This window comes from Episyrphus balteatus, chromosome 3, assembly GCF_945859705.1.
Source record: "Episyrphus balteatus chromosome 3, idEpiBalt1.1, whole genome shotgun sequence".
Lineage (NCBI taxonomy): Eukaryota > Metazoa > Arthropoda > Insecta > Diptera > Syrphidae > Episyrphus > Episyrphus balteatus.
Window position 1 is genome coordinate 71,420,165 of NC_079136.1, and position 14,458 is coordinate 71,434,622.

Genomic DNA, 14,458 nt, shown 5'->3' on the forward strand with positions numbered 1-14,458 from the left:
TTACTGCACATATTTTGTATTTACATTTTACATTTTACACTTTACATTTTACATTTTACATTTTACATTTTACATTTTACATTTTACATTTTACATTTTACATTTTACATTTTACATTTTACATTTTACATTTTACATTTTACATTTTACATTTTACATTTTACATTTTACATTTTACATTTTACATTTTACATTTTACATTTTACATTTTACATTTTACATTTTACATTTTACATTTTACATTTTACATTTTACATTTTACATTTTACATTTTACATTTTACATTTTACATTTTACATTTTACATTTTACATTTTACATTTTACATTTTACATTTTACATTTTACATTTTACATTTTACATTTTACATTTTACATTTTACATTTTACATTTTACATTTTACATTTTACATTTTACATTTTACATTTTACATTTTACATTTTACATTTTACATTTTACATTTTACATTTTACATTTTACATTTTACATTTTACATTTTACATTTTACATTTTACATTTTACATTTTACATTTTACATTTTACATTTTACATTTTACATTTTACATTTTACATTTTACATTTTACATTTTACATTTTACATTTTACATTTTACATTTTACATTTTACATTTTACATTTTACATTTTACATTTTACATTTTACATTTTACATTTTACATTTTACATTTTACATTTTACATTTTACATTTTACATTTTACATTTTACATTTTACATTTTACATTTTACATTTTACATTTTACATTTTACATTTTACATTTTACATTTTACATTTTACATTTTACATTTTACATTTTACATTTTACATTTTACATTTTACATTTTACATTTTACATTTTACATTTTACATTTTACATTTTACATTTTACATTTTACATTTTACATTTTACATTTTACATTTTACATTTTACATTTTACATTTTACATTTTACATTTTACATTTTACATTTTACATTTTACATTTTACATTTTACATTTTACATTTTACATTTTACATTTTACATTTTACATTTTACATTTTACATTTTACATTTTACATTTTACATTTTACATTTTACATTTTACATTTTACATTTTACATTTTACATTTTACATTTTACATTTTACATTTGACATTTTGTTTTGAATTGATTTCGTTTTGCATTCAGCATTAACAATATGAAGGGTCCAGGGGAAAAATAGCACAAGTCCATTCCAACTCATTTCAAAAAACCATTTTAAAATTTTGTTCTCCATACAAATTAGTACTAAAAGCAGACAATTTATTTATTTTCAGCATGGCTTAAATTTGTTTTATAGAAGTATGGATGCCATCAGATAGTGCTCAGTAAATACTACAAGACCTCAGCGGAAATGTGCCGTTTTTCTCTGGACCCTTCATATGTACATATCTTAAAATAGTCTGTTATACAGGGTGTTCCAAAAGTCAACGTCGAAACGGTCACCCTGTGACGGTTTTTTATGTGCCGTGACTACAAATCTTAATTTTTCTCATTTTTTTCTTTTGTTACGGAACCTTGAATAACACTGCTTCCAAATGCATTCAAAAATTTTAACTCAGCTGCATCAGTTTTAAAGCAAATATAACTTTTTTTCCCAACTAAGTAATAAACAATTTTACATGACTCTAATTCAATGAACCGTAGTGTAAAAAAAAATGCACTACGATGTTTCGGCAAGTTACCTTAAAAGTTGGTGTATTCAATTCTCTTTTCAAAATAATATAACATTTTTGAGAATATTCCATAAATAACCGAGATAAAATTTTTATTACGGAGTTGTAATGAAGATGTGAAAAATCGACATTGACATCGTGCCGGCTTAAAAAGTTATAATGGTCAAAAGGTCACGAAAATCAGTTTTTTGCAAATATCTCGCGACATATTGCTTTAAGGTAATCAGAGGTCATTATAAAATTTGTTTATCATGAAATTATCTATCACAACAAAAACATTACTGTTAAAAAAAGAGCCAAGTTATCCTATGTTGAAATTATGCTGGCACAAAAAGTATTGAGATATAAAAGTGTACCAAGTTCTAAAGCTTGGGTTCAAATTCGTATCAATAAAATTTTGATTGCTTACTTGACAATTTTTGTTTTAAATACCGATTTTTAAAGTTATTTCAAAAACTTGCCAAGTAAACAATCAAAATTTTATTGATACGAATTTGAACCCAAGCTTTAGAACTTGGTACACTTTTATATCTCAATACTTTTTGTGCCAGCATAATTTCAACATAGGATAACTTGGCTCTTTTTTTAACAGTAATGTTTTTGTTGTGATTTCACTACTTTTTGCAAGGTATGGCTGTAGAATTGAAAATCTCTATATTTGATGAAAATTCAGTGAAAATGGGCGGTTGCCACGCCCCCTGGCTGAAATTCTCAAACTTTAATTTTTTTCCTTTGTATAATCTATACCATCTCTACCATTCTAAAAAATTTCAAGATACTCCGATAATCAGAAGGGCTCTAAAATATTTAATGAAAATTCAGCGGAAATGGGCGGTTGCCATGCCCCCTGGCTAAAATTCTCAAATTTAAAATTTTTTCCTTTGTATAAATTACCAGCTCTACCATTCTACCAAATTTCAAGATTCTACGATAATCAGAAGTGCTCTATAATATTTGATGAAAATTCAGCGGAAATGGGCGGTTGCCACGCCCATTTGCTAAAATTCTCAAATTCTAAATTTTTTCCTTTGTATAAGCTACTTGCTCTACCATTCTACCAAATTTCAAGATTCTACGATAATCAGAAGTGCTCTATAATATTTGATGAAAATTCAGTGAAAATGGGCGGTTGCCACGCCCTCTGGCTAAAATTCTCAAATTTTAAATTTTTTCCTTTGTATAAACTATCAGCTCTACCATTCTACCAAATTTCAAGATTCTACGATAATCAGAAGTGCTCTATAATAATTGATGAAAATTCGGCGAAAATGGGCGGTTACCACGCCCCCTGAATTGAAAATCTAAAATTTTCGATTTTTTCCTTTGTATACACCACAAGTCCTATCACCATGTAAAATTTCAAGTTTCTACGATAGCGGGAAGGTCTCCATAATTTTGATGATCTGTCTTTGAGTCAGTGAGTCAGTTACGGTTTTCGCGATTTTTGAAGTCCTTTATCTCAGAAACTACTCATCGTAAGAAGCTGAAATTTTGTGAGGAATTTGGGTTCGGCGAGCTCAACAAATGTAGCGAGAACAAATGGCATCTTTGGTGTGGAAGTTAGAGCGGGGTCGAAAATGGCCTGAGTTGTTTCCTGTAAATAAGGGTGTAGTGCCAAAGTTGCTAGAGAACTTGGCTGGGCACTACCGTGCCCCTTGATAACATTTGCTTATAACATTTTCTGTAAAATGAATCGTTTCGGGAGTAGAGCGCAAAGAAGGTAACCAGACTAAGATACAAAAGGGGAAACCACGCTTTTTTGGAAATTTTTTATATTTCCCTTTTTGCTACAGTAAGCGCCTTCATTACTTAGAACACACGTTTTTAAACATGGTTTAATTTTAGTTTTTAATTTTAGTTTTGTTATCAATCTTAAATTACCTTTAAGCTTTTCCAGCTGCTAATTTTGGACTTTTTAAGATATTCTGCATATCTAAGCAATATTTTAAATTGGCTTTCGTCAAAATCCAGAACTATCAACTTTGTTGAAAATTATGATTTCAGTTGTATCTTTGCCTCTTGCAGTTTGAAATAAAACTACTTTCGGACTTATTCCGTTACAACTGTAGATTTAAAAATAGTATCAATAATTACCGCACTTCGAAAAAGTAGCGCTGCAGTCGTTTGACCTGTTGCTTGAGTTTTATTCTTCAGAACGTGTAAACAATAGGTCTCTTTCTCAGAGTTCTTTTTGAAACAAATAAATTGCCTTACAGTCTACATATCGTAGCTCTCTTACAAAAATATTGAATAGAATTTTCTCAATGGAGAAAAAAAAGTCCTGCGCATAGAAATACTTCTAATTTCCTTCCACAAATAAAACTGTTGTTTCGAATTGGCTTCAATATTCTTTCGTCAAGTTCTCCTGAAGAGAATAGAGCTGAGAGGGATAATGTTTTTATTTCACATTCCACAAAAGCAGAAGATGAGTTATTCCACTGCAGTCAGTGTAGCAGTAGGACATTAACATTCTACAGGTTGTGCAGGAATAAATTAGATTTGGAATGAGAGGAGGTGAACTTCTATACTCCCATTTTTTGATCCCAGGGAAACCACAACGCAGGACTAAGGTCATGAGCTCTTTAATGTACAACGATAACTCTTGCTCTGGCAATTATTGCTACTGTTTCTGTTTCAATTTAAATTTTGTACGAATTTGTTGGCGTTGTCAAAGCGACTATGTCAGCAATATTATGCCGAACAAAAGGATGCCTTTTCAAGAAGATTATTCCGACCGACAGTATAGCAGCCGTACACAGGTTGGAAAATACACATAATATAGAAATTTTGTACTGAAGGCAGACGCACGCCCACAAGCGATATGGAACTTGTGATTGTGGTGATGTATATCCTTGTATCCTTTGCATTTTGTACACATCACGTGAAGAGGACTTTAAGAATGTGGATTATATTATTATTACAAAACTTATCAACTTTGTTGAAAGTTAATTAAATTTTAAGTACGCTGGGCTCTTTTGGGTGCGTAGGTAGTACAGTGTACACAATCTTTGTCGATGACAACGCACACAAGATATGTGTGAAAAAGTCCTTCCTGATGAGATTGAAGTATTATGGCATATTATGTTGTGATTTTATTGTCTGTGCGAAAAAAAAAAATAATAAATCCTCCTTAGTTATAAAAATATTGTATTTAGTTATTACAAAAAAGTCTATATCTAGCAGAAGATTGAATAATATTTGTATGTACGCAGTATGAAATGTTCCCGGCAAAAGAATATATAAATCTAGTCAATCAAGTATATTATTCTGTCGTTGAAAAAATACACCCAACCCAACAGTTACTTATTGTAAGAAGCGTATCATAGAGTACTCTGCTTTCCTGGGCTCCACTGTAAACAACGAGTAGGTATGTGAATTTAACCTTTTCTTAAAATTGTTATTTTTGAAATAAAATTCAATAAATTAAGGAATGTTCCAATATTTTTTCTAAGATTTTTCAAAACTGGGTGTTCTAAATCAAAAAATAAAGTTTTTGAACCAGTCCCACTTATTTCGAAAATTGAATTTTTGATAGTTTTAAAAGTTCTTTCTTAGAATGTTTGGGCCTCTTAATAATTCGAACGCAAGAGTCCAAAAACAATTAGCTTTAATATAGTTTCTTTCCAAAAACTTAAGGTCGTACAATTTGGGAGTTTTTCATTTCCTTTAAAAATTTTGTGGAACATTCAAGTGAATAATCCTCTATCTTCTTGAAAGTTTGAAAGTCAATTCCACAGGAGTATTTTGTTGTTCACGAATACAATTAAGTAGCAAAGCCCTATCTCGAACATCTAAAGCGGTCATGTAAAAGATTTTTATAATTTGATTTTTTTTTTATTTTATCCATAAATCCTGGAATTGTGCCGCTATGAAAGAGGCTAAAACTTGGTTATCTATCACTTCCGTCCCTACAATCGGTTGTCTCTGTTATGTATTTTTTTTCACAAAGTATGCCAATTGCCAATCAAATTTTGCCAGCAATTCATACATTTTACTAAGAAAAAACACAAAGCACCTACAAGTTAGTGCAAATTCACAATTTTTGTTTTCAATTTTTTTTGCCAGAAAGAGGACCGCCAAATGCATTTTTTTAGAAGAAAACATTTGTATAGGTACTTTTTCAGGTTACTGTAACTTTGAAACTAGGGACAAGAACTTTTTTCTTTTTTTAAAATGGCTGCTGCTGTTTGATTTAAATTTAATATTTTTGTATTTAATTCAATAAAAAGAATATAAATATTTAATTTTAATTCTTACCAAGATCAAGTTAGAATTTATGTAGGTGGCTAGAGGAATTAGTTTTTAAATAAAATTTCTTATATTTTAATACGTATGATTAAATTTTAATGTCTTTTGTGTTCAAAATAAAGTTTTTAGTACAAAAATATTTGAATTTAACAAAAAAATATTAAAGAAGTGTGTAATAAAATTGGTTTATTAAAAAAACAATTTTCTAATTCCAAAGGTTGTCTTAAAAACTACGACAGAATTTTTAACCTGATATCGTCGGAGAATAATAATTTTACACTCCTCTTTTCTGATCAAAAACAATTGAACAAGATTTTGGAATTCCATTCAAATGACTCATAATTTTAGCGGGTTTAATAATTTTTTTTTTATTTAACAGTTCTTTGTCTTCTTAGGGATAGTAAAAATTTAGATTTAAAAAAATTACCAAATTGGTGAACGTGGCGTATACGTACTTTTTTGTATTATTTTTTATAAAAACAAAAGTTTTAGTAGATTCGTAAAATAATATGATGTTAAAGTAAAAGAATAAATAAAAATACACTAGGTAAAACCATCCAAAATCCAGTTTGATAAAAATTTCTGTCAAAAGCGTTACATAAAAAGGAAACAATATTAAGTAGAACAAGTTTAAATTTATATGAATTCTCGTTCGAGTAAAACCAAAATGTATAAAATCAGTTGTAATTAACACTATTTTGACAAAAACAAAATTAATATATATTCAAAAACAGCGACATGTAAATAAAGTTATTATAGTACCTATGTGTTTATCTGAAGATTTATACTTTAGTAATTGTATTCCTGGAAAATAATATATTTGGTTTGACCATAAACTTGTTTCATTTTTGGAATTTCATACCAAATACGGCTAAACATTTTATTTAATTTTGAGTTCTCAGACCAAAAAAACATTGTGGTAGCCTTTCTTATACTAAAAATAGAAAACCAGCAAAATTTAATACCTCAGTAAAAAATGTTCGACCGCTCTGGGATCCAGAAATGAGGAAAGCCATAAACAAACAAGTTATATCAACGAAAAAGCTCTTCCAAATTGAATCACACCATTGTGGTTGTGGTGGGTAGAATAATTGTCTAAAAGAAAAGTAGAAAAAAATATATAAAAAAAAGGTATGAAGCCAAAGCAAGGACATCGTATAACCTTTTTTTTTGCCACCACCGCACCGTGATATTATATTTCTTCATTAAAATTGAAAAACAAAGAAAATTTCATGCCTTTTCCGATTGTTTCCTTATTATTATCTTCGGCGAGCGAGCAACCAACGGACGTCTTCAATTTCAAATTTCTTATTAAATTGCATTTACAAATTCATTTCTATTCGTAGATCACATCATAGTATGCCTCTTCTCATACCTAACTTCTTTTGCTTGTCTCTGTATTAAACTTATATATTTCTATAGGTATATAAAATGTTGCCTGCAGGATACTTACTCAAAGATGAACAGAACCCACAAAGTGGATGGGAATTCTTGGTAAAAGGAGTGAAGGAGTGAAGTGAAGTGAAGTGGAGGTAGTTGAGCGGAAGTCAGGAAGAAGAAAAGGATTTTTGTGGTTTCAAGATGATGGTGAATGAAATGGCATCAACTATTTGAAATCCTATTGCATTGTTATGTACTCTCCTCTTTTTGTCTTTTGCCGATTAACGAGACTGGCAGGAGCACAAACAACGACCTAACCGAACGTCAACTTAACACAGATACAAGTCGAAATAATAATAATATGTATATGTCTACCAACATAGCACCGATTGAAACTTAGACGTTGGCGTTTGGCATTGGAAAGATATGGCAGGCAGTGTGAGAGAAGATTGACATAGAGCGGAGGCGGCCCGGCCGGGGGGAGCAAGGACATTGTTGTGGAGCGCGAAATAAAAGGGATGACTTAAATTTTCTGCCATATCAGGAAGTCCTTGCGTTTATATTTCCTGCTTTTCAACTTCATTGGTTTTGATATTATTGTGGGAAATCCTGTTACGGATCATTATCAAGAATATAAACGAGCATCAAGATGACAGGCTCTGAGAGTTGTTTGTGGGGAATGGGGGCCAAATAGATGTAGGCGAAACGAAATTCCAGCCTATGTAATAAAAATACCACCATCACTTGAGATGTAGACAATAAATTGAATTTTCTATAATTAGACAACTGAATATCTTTGGTTAGAAAACCTACATACAAATTTTGATAAAAAATGAGCTGAATTGAATATAATAGGTATAAAAAACGATATTGGTTAGGAAGTCCTACTATCTATTTGGTCTTGTAATGAAAGAGTTTATTACTGAAGCATTGACTTTTGTCTAATACTTTATCTTAAATTTTGGGTAAAATTGAATGCACTATATTGTCTGTAGTAATTTAAAATATATGCTGATAAATTTTGAACCAAATTGAAGTCTTCTTAAACGAGTTATAAGGAAAAACACTTTTTTTCAGAGGAAAGGAAAATTGTTCTAAGTCAAATGATATGTGCGAAATATATTAGGGTAGGATGGTATAAGAGTGCGCGGTTGATAAGAGAGTGTGCAAAGCGATTTTCTACGATTTGAAAGGGAATATTGGACTGAATGCACTTATTTTGGAAAGATCTAAGTGAGTTTGATCAGCTGTCAAAAATTCATGCAAATGTGTTTGTAAACAGAGGTGCTAGTTAAGTTTAAGTTTTTTAACTCTTTTTTTTTCTAATTTCTTATTTCTTGCCAAACAAATTAAATTTGCCACTAAACAGCAAGAAATTACAATAAACAAAGTATGGGATATTGAAAAGTCGACAAAAAGAAAACATTTGAGGAACACGAAAGATTGGTCATAAAGTGCATTGCGAAATGCATATACTCTTCGATTACATGTCTGAAAGTGTAAGAGTGCGCATCATTATAAAGTATAACAGTGCGCGTGTTATAAGAGCAGTAAATGCTATAACTGGCATTTGTCCATTAATCGAAGACAAAATAGAATGTTCCTCATGCAAGGAGTGATAGGTCTAATGTGATACTCTGTTTGTTTAAAGATAGGCAGTTTTATTTGCGACTTTTGTGCGAATTACACCTGTGCGCAGCTGCGCACTCTTACAAACTAAGCTGCGCAATCTTACACAATAGTATGTATAAGAGTGCGCAAATGACCTAATGTGGAATTTTGTTTATAACTTTTGAATTAATACATTTTCGTTACCAGTTTTAAGTTTTTTTCGTTGCATTGATTATAAACTAAAACAAAAGAGCGTGTGTACACATGTACACGCGACTGAAGTTATACTTCTCATTCAGTATTATGTAAATGAATTTCATTTGATATTTTTAATTTCTATTATTAAATTAATTAATCTACACTTCGTTTTTTACATTTTTATCAAGTGAACAATAAATTAATTCTTTCATCCTCCTTGCGTCCATGTAGTTTTCAATTTATTTCAATTTTATGAGAATTGTGTGTGCTTCAGCACTAGTAGTAGCAATATGCAACTTGCAGGGTTGCTACAAAGCTCAAAAGTGAGCTGAGCTGCTGAAAGTGAGCTGAGCTGCTGAAAGTGAGCTGAGCTGCTGAAAGTGAACTGAGCTGCTGAAAGTGAGCTGAGCTGCTGAAAGTGAGCTGAGCTGATGGTTGAGCTGAGCTGAGCTGTTGGGTGAGCTAAGGTAAAGTGAGCTGAGCTGTGATGGGTGAGAGGATACATTGATTTTTATTTGGAAAGTATAATGAAATATGAAGATATTTTAAACTTTTATAAAACACCATAGCTTAAGATTTTGGTTCTAGTTATTAATGGAATTATTTTAACACATGGATATTTTTGTAAATAAAACAGATAATTTTTCGTGATCTTTTCTCTTGGTTTTTTTAATAGTAAAAATATTTTTTTAATAAAATATTTCTTTTTTTATCATAAAATTCCTAGATATATAGGCGTTGGAAGTTGGGGGCGCGAAAAAGCTTCTGGGAGCTGAACGCTTTAACCTAGAGACAAGGGAGTGGTGCCATATTTAAGCTTATATTCTCAGCTACTCGATGGTGTTATAATCTGTTTTTTTTCGATTTTTTTCAAAATTCCGAGAAAATCGCGTTTAAAAGTTAGGGTAAAATTTTTTTCGAAAAATCCCCGAATATTTGAACGCTCCTGGAAGCTAAACCGCTTGAGAACAATTTGAGTGATGCCAAATGATTGCTTGTGTCATGGGCCTACGCTTTCCACATTTTCAGATTTTTAAAAAATCGCCTTTCATGTTAAACCACCACATCATGCCTATTTTTTCAGAATCGTGCCTTTTTTTTACTTTTAAGTTCTCCCGGTTTGAGAACGCGTGGACTTACAGGGATGGAAGTTGTACCCAAATGTAGGTTTAAGTCCCCGCTACCTTTTGGCATCAACAAAATTTTTTTCATTTTCTTAAATGAAAAAATAGCTGAGCTCAAATGAGCTGAGCTATGGTACCTAGCTCAAATGAGTTGAGCTATGGTACCTAGCTCAAAAGTGAGCTAGCTCAAATTTGAGCTGAGCTGTGAGCTGAGCTGAAATTTGAGCTTTTTGCAACCCTGGCAACTTACCACATGGAAATTACCACATGCAACTTGCCAAACGCAACTTGCTCAATGCAACTTGCCGCATGCAACTTCCCTACTCTTGCGCATGCGATAAAAAAAATACAAAATAAAACACGTATACTCCACAGTGTATGTCGACAAAATGCAAATGATGTGAATTTCAATTATGTCCTTAATGCCAACATATGAACATACCCAAATCGAATTCAATGGTACTTTTTACGTTTGTTGTTAAACTTATTAAGAATTTGTAAATGGCTTTGGAAATTGGTAATTGAACAAGGTTTTTTTATCTAATTCCGAATTTTATTTCATTTTGTTAATGCCGTTATCAAGTTTATACCAATAACCACAGATATAGGCAATATATTCCGTATTAAAAGTAAAGACTAAAGACACTCATTTCAAAATTCAACTAATTTTCACTTTGTAAAACTATTCACACACACATTTATTTTTATCGCAATTTCTTCATTTCATTGTTTTATTGGAAAAACCAAAAAAAAAAATGTTTTTCTTTTTATCAAATTTAAACGCAGAATGCAATCATAATATAAAATACAAACGTTATAATACTCGTTTTCATTATATTCGTCTTTATAATTAAAACAAAACTCCTTGCATACTGAGATTAACTTACCCTCTCAACAATTTTTTTGTGCCTACGGTTTTGAATCCAATCCACACAGTTTTCGACTTTATCCCGAATAAAATTTTCTCTTTTCATTTTGCATTTGCGTGGAGATTTTTGTATTTTGCATAGTTGGCAGTTTTTTTTTTTTTTTTGTTCTATCGCACAACTAGAACAAGGATCTGAAAGATAAAGAGATTTTCAAGGACTTAAACCTCCGAACACTTTATCCAAAAAAGATTTCCTTCGCCTTCTTGGAGTTTTATTCCACCATTGGCGTGGCCATTCCGCAAGAAGGGACAATGACTGTCCTCTCTCTTATATAATATAGTCTGGCGGTCGTCGCACTATATCTCATTCAAGCATCTTTATCGAAGTCGTTTGTTCCTTCTTTTGTCCTGTGGTCGTTTCACGTTTATATAACGATGACTATGTCCTCGTCGTTGTCGTCATAGTCGGTCGTTGTCGCTCCTTTCCTTCAAGTGCATCGTCCACGCTATGCATTTTTAATTACACCATTTTCGGTTAGTTGTTGCGGTTTGAAAATGCAAATGAGGACAGCAAAAATGCATTTAATTTGCATGGCGATCTTTCGAATACGTGAAAAGTTTTTCGCCGACGCTATGGGTGTTCAAATGAACGGATATGGACTTGTGGGCGGTAAGCGATAGCAATGAAAACCAATTATGTATAAATATAAAGTCATTTCGTTTGGCTATAGAAATAGCAAAAAAAAATCTTCCCAGTGTTTACCTAAAATATACTTTGGTTTTTATATACATAGAGTCATTACTGTGACTTTTTATATACACAACCTCGGGGAGAGCCTTGCTGCAGAAGGTTTTATTTAAATATACAGAAAGATTTAACATCTTTTCATTCATACCTCGCTTTTCCAACTATAAGCCGATTAATATCTTTTTTTTTTTTTGAGTTCATACAAAAATATGAATTCGTGAAAAGTATAAAATTAAAAGAGTCTGTCGTATTTTTCAGAATTTTAAACTCAAAAATAATATACGAGTTGTTCCGGTTCAGAACCAAACGATTTGTGTTCCAGATCGTATTTTACGACTTAAATCTGTACTAGTAATCTACTGTCAGTAATTAAAAAAAAAAGCCTGGAGTGTCATTCCACCAAAATAGGTGAAGAAAATAAGTCTGTTTCGTATCTTCGAATTATGCAATTAAAGAAGCTTTGCGTGCTGACATACTCAGTCAATTCCTTGTACAGTACATATTGGAGTAGAAGACTTCATTTAATATGTTCAAGTCCAAGTTATTTTTTTCAACCAGCCTTTTCCTCCCATTTACTCTTGAATATGCTGTTTAAAAAAAGCCAATAAAAAAAAGCACGTATACGCCACAGTGCATATGTGTACAACGTGCAATGTGATTACAACTTTGATCTAAAAGCTAACACACCTTAATCAAAATCAAATCATTAATTGATATCAATTATTAATCAAAATGTTCATCCTTATTTCGTCAACGTTAATAAATAAATAGGAAAACAAAATCCTTTCAAATAAACCTAATCTTTAGTGAGCCAAAAAGTGAAAAGTACAAAAGTGAAAATTTTTAAACTGATTTTGTAATGGTTATTTTCTCTTTTGTATTTTTGCAAAAAGTGGCCAATGTCAAGCCTTATGCCAAATTTTCACGAGTCGATTTTAGCAGTGCGCGAAGCTTTTCGACATAAGTCGACTCGTGTGAACCATGTCTTAGCAGCATAACTCTAAGTAAACTAGTTTCACAGATTTCCAATGGTCCTAACCACACTTAACTCCTTTTTCCAAAATTATGTTTGACTATAATGGCATAACTCCAACTTGTGCTGTTTTGACCAATCAAAAATGTTTAAACTTTTAAATAAGTGTTTGGTGAAAATAGCACAACTTAGTTCCTTTGCTTTTTTGATCAATGACGAAATGACGGGAAAATATTTTAGTCGATTGATTAGTTTAAAAAAACAAAAGTAAATCGCGATTAGTCGAAAAATTTAAATTCTTAAAAAAAAACTAACTCCAATATTGGCACTAAGGACACAACTCAAAATAATCTTATTTTTGAACGAAAAACAGTTTGGTCATAACAACATATCTCACTAAAAACATATAAATTCGCTCAAAAATTAAAATTTTTTACTTTATTTGTGTAAATTTTATTATTTAAAAATTAATTTCATCCCAATATTTGTGTATAACCTAAATAAAACTGGATTTAGAGGAATTTTTGTAACTTTAAAATGCATTTATCTCAAAACTACGATTTTGGACTTATGTTGTTAATACCAAACTCCATAGAATTTTAATTTAGTTTTTTCCACAAAATATACCTACACAATTTTATTATTATGTAAAGCGACTGTAGTGTTAAATCTCATTCATAGCGGACCTTTTTTGCGGTGCTACTTTTGTACAATTATTCAATATAATTATTCAATAATTATTTAATAATTATTCTGAATAAGTAAAATGTATTGCAGGGTTGTAAAAAATCATTTTTTCTATTGCTTTTGTTGTCCTTTACAAATTTTAAAAAATACAAATACAAAAAAATTTGTTTTAAAAAAATATTCAGTGCCTACGTATTTATTGCAACTGAAAAAAAAATTGCATTAAAAGTAATTTTTTTATTGGAAATAAAAATATCTTCCATTAAAAAAATATGTAATTGCGAATGAAAAAAATTCTGCTTCGAAAAAAATTCAATGCAAATTATGTGCGTTAAATATATTTTTAGTACTCGTCGAATTTCTATATACATAAATAATATTTAAAAAAAAACATTAAATGCCCTCATTTTGCATTGACTTTTATTTTAATATATATTTATTTATTGTAGCAAAATTTTTACATTATTTTTTTCTTAGAACTCAATTGCACTTTTTTTTAATGCAGAAATTTTTTTATTTGAAATAACATTTTTTTTAAATGCAAAATATTTTTTTCGTCAGTAAATATTTTTTTTTTTAATTGATCTCAAAAGCCATGACAAAAAACTGTCCCACCCCTAACATTAATGATTAATTTTTGTATAAAAGTAATTTTTCAAGTACCTAAGTTCACTTTTTTAAAGGAGCTAGGAATGTTTTTTTTTTCAAAACCAAAGGACTTAAATATTTTCTTAAATAAATAAGCAGAACATAATCTGCCTTTTTTTCCCACCCTTGACGTTCGGAAATTTATATAATCTGGTAGAACAAAAAAATTATCTTCAAACTAAAAGGTAAGTGCATTCTCAGAATCTTCTTGTCAAGTCAATACGAAACTTTGATATATCTCACGATAAAATTTATCGGGTCAATAATAGTTAAGCAGCATGT